Source organism: Gymnoscopelus braueri, assembly GCF_963280865.1.
Source record: "Gymnoscopelus braueri genome assembly, chromosome: 3".
Lineage (NCBI taxonomy): Eukaryota > Metazoa > Chordata > Actinopteri > Myctophiformes > Myctophidae > Gymnoscopelus > Gymnoscopelus braueri.
Genome location: NC_137612.1, coordinates 46,670,001 through 46,677,795, shown reverse-complemented (window position 1 = coordinate 46,677,795; position 7,795 = coordinate 46,670,001).

Genomic DNA, 7,795 nt, shown 5'->3' with positions numbered 1-7,795 from the left:
GGAAAATATATTGATGATTGGTCATTCAAAACATACGCTTTATGATGAGTAGGAATCAATATGCTGTATCGGCTACAGTGTAGCCAATCGTAATTCCTGACTCCCCAGACTCTCGTTTAAGTGGAGGGCATAGAATCCCATCTCGGCCTACAATGTGTTTCAGTGTTTAACATTTCCAGGCTTTTTGTAGTCTTCTATTGGGGAATATAATGGAAAAGTCAAACAATTGTCAACAATTGTTCAAATGGTCCCCCAGCATCAACGAGATCAAAGTTTCTCCTTCTGGACAACATTCATTAAGACCAGCGACCGCATTCCAAAGGCTCATAAGAGCCAATGGGAGAGAGAGTGATGATCGCCACGGTCCCCGGACCGTTTTGACTCTGTCTACTCCTCACGTTAAACCTGACTCTCTGTGCAGAACGATATAGCTCATTATTATATTGTAGCGATCCCACTTCTAACACCAATCTAACTCTACAATATGAACACAATTATGTTTATATTTCCGTACAGTTTATCAAAACATATTCTACATGGATGCGGTGGTCAGTATAAGAATCTGATCATTCCAAAACGGCAGGCTGTTATTAAAACAAGTCATTATATTATTAAAGGTTCAACTTACCACTTTTGCGCCGTATTGCGAGGAGGGATTTCCCGTTTACATTCTACTGCAGGTGTCCAACACGCTGCTGCGCTAGAACGCCGCCACTGGACGCCAAAGATCCACTCCGGTGCGCTCCAGGACAGCCGGGCTGTCAGCCCAAAGACGTGACCAGAATATGATATATGTTCCGTTTTGAATTACTATATTATTCTAAACGCGAGGACATCAACCCTCCGCGGATAAGGATCAGAGAAGATATAAACTGCTCATAAATTAGTCATTTTCCTCGGAGCGCTGAGCGTGCTGTTGCACTTTCTATGAGAGAGACTGGAAGCATCCCACCAACACGGACCGGTCCAACGCACTGCAGCCTGCCTTCCATCCAGCATCCAGTACGGTCTCTATACCGCAAGCGGAGGGGGCAGTTGTTGCCATGTTTTGTGAGGGAAATAAGCAACCGGGTCTAGGAAAACGAGCCCAAAAAGAAGCAACTTACTAGGCCAAATGAATGAGCACTTTATCGGCTATTTGAAAATTGTCGATTTACAAGCTCACAAAGCGTCGCTGTGAGCTTGTAGATCTGCTATTTTCAAAAACTCTTGCAATAAAATGTTGGGAAACATTCTAAACAACACAAATGCTCCCTGGCAGGCTGGCACAAAACATTTCCATGAAAATATTTGAGAACCACTGGTTTAAATAATTATATATTTTTTTGGAAGCAAGCCTAATAAATAAGCAACTACACTTTAGAAACAAGCCCAAAAAAACGCAACCCGCAACAACCAATTTTTTACAAGAGACTTTACAGAAAAAGAAGCCCCAAAGTCGCTTATAATAAGCGGACATGGCAACGCTGCATCCAATACGGTCTCTATACTGCAAGCAGAGGAGGGGGAGGGATGGGATGGGAGGTGGATGGAGAAGGGATGAGGAGCGTTTTAATGGAAGAGGGGGGTGGAGACAGGGATTGAGCTAGAGGAAGGGAAGGGGCATGTGATGATGGGTAGCGTTACAAGGACGACCTGAGATTCCTCAAGGGTGAACGTTCCCATGTAGAAATTCAGTGTCATTGTTCCTCAAATCTCTGCATCTCTTCCACTTGCATCGCATATCCGTTTGATCTCTATTATAGGCTGTACAGACTGTAATACAGTCAACCAGTGTGCTTCAGTTGGGGGCTTCTAAGGAGCCATATGGTTTGGTAACACATGGCAGATATATTATATAGGGAGCTATTTACAGTAGCTTTACTAATTTCACTGTAAAGAGGCTCCCCAGACACCTTCTGTAAAGCTGAAGGATGATGGGGGCTGAGAGTTCTATAACAGAGACCCAAGTTCTCAGAGTCTGAGCATTAATTCCCTCGTTTAGCCTTTATTTATCCAGCATACAGGCCAGGGTAATACTGTGTTAATTTAAATGTAAGTGTATAAGAAACGGTCCACTCAGTGGGAAATGAACGCAGATGATTTATAGGTTTTATGAGCACAAAATGTGCTTTGTTCAGCAGCATCCTGTTTCGCAAATTCACACCTGCACAGAAAAGGCTTTTATTTGATTAATGTTTAACCTTTATTTATCCAGGGTACACAGTGGTCATTTGAAATGTAAAATGACACGAGGATGTCTTTACAGTTGGCAGTGCCTTGCTCAAGGGTAAATGGTAAATGGTGCATTTATACAGCGCTTTTATCCAAAGCGCTTTACATAGATTGTGCATTACATTCACCCAAGGGCACTTCAGTGGTGAGTATGCATGGTGACTGTAGAATACTTCCCCATCCTCTGGTCTGGTGATGAACGAGCACACCCCTGCACTATGGGCCTCCACTGATTACCCCCAACTAGACAAGAAGTGTAAAAGATGGGAGCGAATGGTCAGAATTTCAGGGGGGAAATGTACAGGATGCTTGTAAGGATCCTGCAATTTTCCCCTGAAATTCTGATAAGCACATTGATGTGTGAGCTTGTAGATCTGCTATTTTCACTATTCATCTACTCGTATGATGATGTATAGGGCTTAAAAAAGGGGGGTGTAACGCCTAGGCTGATTTGTTTTGTTTTGTTTGTTTTGGTATGGCTAAAATAGCAAGCTGCGTATAAGACTGACCTTAATACACTGAACAACAGCCTATGCCAGGCTGCACACTGTCTGGCACACCCATGGCTCTCTGGGCAGTGGGCACACCTACTGTAAATCTAACACACCCAATATTCATTTGATTAGCTGCAGCCAGCTGCGTTGTTGCTAGCCTGCCATGTTTTAATCTGCTGTAGTTTTTAACCTGAACTGGAGAACAAACTACAAAACTAGCCTAGGGTTTTATACCCCTTTAAGTGGTTAGGCAACGTTTCACTGAAAGACTTCATATGCAGGCAATTCTGAGTTGATGAGGTTTTCGTATATCTATATGTGAATATATTAAATACAAAGTATAATTTAGAGAACTGAAATACCTTGAAAAATGGACCAATGTCTAGGGATCTGAAAACTATTTCCCATCACAAAGTCCTATACCTAATTAATATGTTAATGTGAAAGTATAGGCTGTCCAAATGACCTTTAACTAAAAATATTACAACCCTCCAAAAATAAATTAAAAGCTCAACAAAATCAATGCAGTTACAGTCACTGCGACAACTGAGATTCCCACAGCGGGGAGCTTGGAACACTGCTCCTCCCCCCTCTCTCTCGCTCTCTCCCCCGCTCTCCCTCTCTCTCTCTGAAAACATTGACCGAAAACTGGTACAAATGTACATTACAATCAACAAAAATAAAAATAAATCACAGGATCCCATATCATCTTTATTTGTGTATAAAAAAGTATACTAGATATATCTTTCAGATATATCCACTCATCCATGTCGAGGAGTGACTTGTACTTGAATTACGTGGTGATGGTGATGTCATTTCTTCTTTGAAGTAACTTTTAAGGCATATAACTTCCACAAGTAATACTGACATGAATAACAGGTTGAGTGAAACACAGGCAGAGACGGTTTTGCCACAGAGCTTTTAGAAACATTTCACATTTCTCTGCAATATTTTCTGCCACCACTCCGCGAACCGTGCCATCATCCCTTCACCCAGCACTGCACCACAAGGCTACTACAGCAGGATATCTGATCTCCACCACCAAAAGTCCCCTCCTTTTTTGGCAAAACATTAAGTAGTGAGATGCCCTTATTATTACTAATCTAATCTGTGAAAACAGTAACATATACTGTACCACTGCAAAGGCTGCCAAATGCCCACGTACCATACATCCGTGGATCTCAGCCAAATAACGGATAAAGGTCAAAACATATTTAGCCACTAGTGTGTGCTGTACATCCATGCACAACATGAGTACAAAAACAAACCAAAAACAGATGATGCACACTTACACTGCATACAAGCACATGCACACAACTACAGACACACACACACACACGCCACAGTGCAAGCTATACAAAGTAAAAATGAATTATGTATGTGGTGTTCATTTTGTGGAGTCTGTAGGTCCCTACAGTAGTATGTACTGTATTGTCTGACAGCAGGTTGAGCAGTGAGGTGGCCTGCGTCTCTGTGCCCCGCCAGCCCCGGGCACGGTATTAAAGAGCCCAGTAGAACCTCCGATGAACCTGGACACACATCAACACTTCCCTCTCCCCCCTGGCTGCAGCCCCGGCTCAGCGGAGCACAGTATTTATTCATACTGTATCATCGCATTTCTGTTGTTACTATACTAGTACAATGGCATAGTATCCTATATCATTGGAAAGCCTGTCCAATTTCCTTTACAATCATGTCCCATTTGTACCGATCATGCATTTGTGGGATGAGCAGCATAGATGATGGTGTGTGTGTGTGTGTGTGTGTGTGTGTGTGTGTGTGTGTGTGTGTGTGTGTGTGTGTGTGTGTGTGTGTGTGTGTGTGTGTGTGTGTGTGTGTGTGTGTGTGTGTGTGTAGGGTGGGGGTGTGTGGGGGTTATCCTAGGGGGGTATCCTAGCACCCTCCCTAAGCCTTAGGGCCTAAGGAGATTAAAATACAAATTTTCACACGATCCAAACTATCAAAAACTTACATTATGTACCATAATACTGCAGGTCTTATCAAACATCAATAACAAAGTAGCCTTATTCATGTCAAACATCCATAGTGGCCAAATTCATATACCATAAGATGCTCAGAAACTAAGTTACAGGTTTCTTTCCAATGGGGGGTGGGGGGGGGTCCCAAGTGAAATTTTCACTTACAACCTTACAAAGTCAAACAGTATTCTCCTGTTGGTATATTAGCACCTGACTTGCAGCATCTGCGCATCCTGCCAAATTGAATTGACATGCTTAAATTGGGCCTGCTGTGTGTTCCTCTCCAGCATTTACAGCTGGTTGACAGTGAACATATGTCTTTGATACTGGTAAGAAGGGCCCAAACACCTCAGGGCCGCTCTTTCTAGTGCCCAGATGCTAGGGTTCATGTGGTTAATCCATTTAGACCGGGAACGCAGCTGTGTCATTTTAAGATTTCTTTGGCTATTCAAAAATAGCAGATCTACAAGCTCATAGCGCGGGTTAAGGATATAATGATGAATAACATTTTCCAAGTACACAATATTTTTATGAAAAGAAATCTAAAAGGCTCAGTTGTATTTGCAAATAATTTGAGTGGTTGTGCAATGAGGGATTCTCTATTTTCCACAAATACTTTTGAAGGTTGATAATGGAGATAAGACAATGGACTTAGGCCTATTTTGTTAAAGGTTTTACTTGATTAATCAAACTTATATTTCTTATTGACATAATGTTTGTTGTGATTATTCTATAATCATTATTTAGTAGAATACAATGTACAAACTTTACCATCTTAATTATATATAGAAACATTATGTTTAATTAATTGTATCAAACTGATGTTTTTGTTTTGAACAACCCGTTTTTTGATCCAGATTAAATCTTGGATTTGATTTCCTGATCTGATCAGATATCAAAGTGATCCAAACTTTTTATTTTCATTTTCAACTACCTAAACACCACATCTGATCCACTCGGATAGGAATGAAAAGTTTAGAAATCGTGGACCCAAGATAGTTGTAGCAATATTTGGAGTAAGGCCTGGTATTCTCCAAACCCAAGAAGACTAGCTGGTTCATCACCCTTACATCAAGTGAAGTCAAGTGAAATCAATTGTATTTACTATAGTGTGTCAAATCAAATCACAACAAGTTGTCTCATGACACTACATATAGAGCAGGTTAAGATCCTACTTTTACAGAGGGACCCAACAATCCCCCCATTAGCAAGTGCTTGGCGATCGACGCGAGGAAAAACTCGAACGGGAAGAAACCTCGAGCACAACCAGACTCTGGGTGGGCGGCCATCTGCCTTGACCGGTTGTGTTGAGAGAGAGAGAGGTGGGGGGAGGATAAGGAGAGAGAGAGACACAGAGATGCACAGCAACATCAATAATAGTACTATTATCTGTAATAACAGTCTGCAGCCATAATCCATGGGAGCCATTGATCCGCATGGCCCATGGAAGCCTATGAGACGAGAAAGCACAAAAACTCCAGGAAAGAAGTCAAGTTAGTAACATGCATTGATGGTGTGAATGACTGAGGTAGGTGGGCAACAGTATCTTCTTTGAAAGATCTGTAGGACATCATCTGATCAGAAGATCAAGAGCAGACTGCATACAGCCAATCTCTAAGTTCGTAAACTTTTGGTGGAGGCAGTATCATGAGATTCTGCAGCCATTGCCGATCCAATATCATCCCAATCTGGGTCCTACCTCCATCCTCCAAGATGACAATGCTTGCTCCCTCAGAGCCAAGCTTATCACAGACTACCACCAGAATATGAGAGTAGACAGGATGGAATGGCCTGCCAGCAGCCCAGAACTCAACACAATTGAACATTTTGTGGGATCAGCTTGGTCGTGCTGTACGTGCTATAGAGCAGTGGTTCTCAAACTTTCTCATGTCAAGGACCCCCATATTGACACTGATTACGCGGACCCCCATTTGAAAGATTTGCCAGGGACCCCGATAACAGATTTTTACGGCTCTAGCAGTGATTCTCAGCCATTTTAATTTCAAGGACCCCCAATTTGACATGCATTATGGCTACGGGCACCCATTTAATGGCATTTCTATCTCTGGGACCCAAATTTATATTGTAAAAATCGATGTTAATTTAACTCTGAGAGTGTACAAATGGAACCAAATGGACCCATTTGGTTTCTAACTACCATTTAGCTGGGGACCCCTGGAACTCCCTCAAGGACCCCTGGGGGTCCCCGGATCCCACTTTGAGAACCAACGCTATAGAGTAACAAACGCAACCATATTGGCTGAACTGCAACGAAGCCTGGTTGAGGAATGGAATGCCATCCAACAGTAACACGTGACCAGGCAGGTGACGGGCATGAGGAGGCGGTGCGAGGCTGTTGTGTCTGCGTATGGTTCTTCCATCTGCTACTGAGGCTCCAGATTGTTGTTTGTTCGATGAATAAAGCATCGGTATGTCCTGTTTATTCCTTGTTACTGATAGAGTTAGTTGTACTGTTGAGCACAGATTATGGCAATTTTGCCGCATTTAACTTTGGAACCCCCACAATCAGCTGTACTGCTCATCCCCCAAATGGATGATCATTACACATGGGACATTGTGTGGAAGGGACCTCGGTGCAACAGCGGTTCATTGTAAAGGGAAACTGACAAGCTTTCCAATGACATGAGATGCAATGCATCTTACAGTAACAAAATATGATTGACCAAACACAGACTTTTTAGGGGTTTATTTGGCCTCGCATGTGTGTGTATGTGTGCAAGTATAAATATTAGGAAAAGACCATACCGCCGTTGAATATGTCATTGTCTATTTGTACTTAAACAGAATTTTTTTCTTTCAATGGATTTTATTTGTAGCATTTCTCTTTTGTTAATATTTTCTCCAAAATCATTAAAAAGTTACTGAAGTTACTGTTACCTGAATAATTCAGTCAATGTTTGCAATTGACTGAAGTTATAGATGATGATTTTGTTCATAGAGGCAGAGAGGAAAGCAATCATCTTTTTTTTTTCAATCAAAGACTAAAAGTAACTTTGAGCACCTACGGTGTTAGTGAATAAACAAACGTATTTGGTTAAGTGATAATGTTGCACATCCAGATGTAAGATGCACACTTGAGAAGCTAAA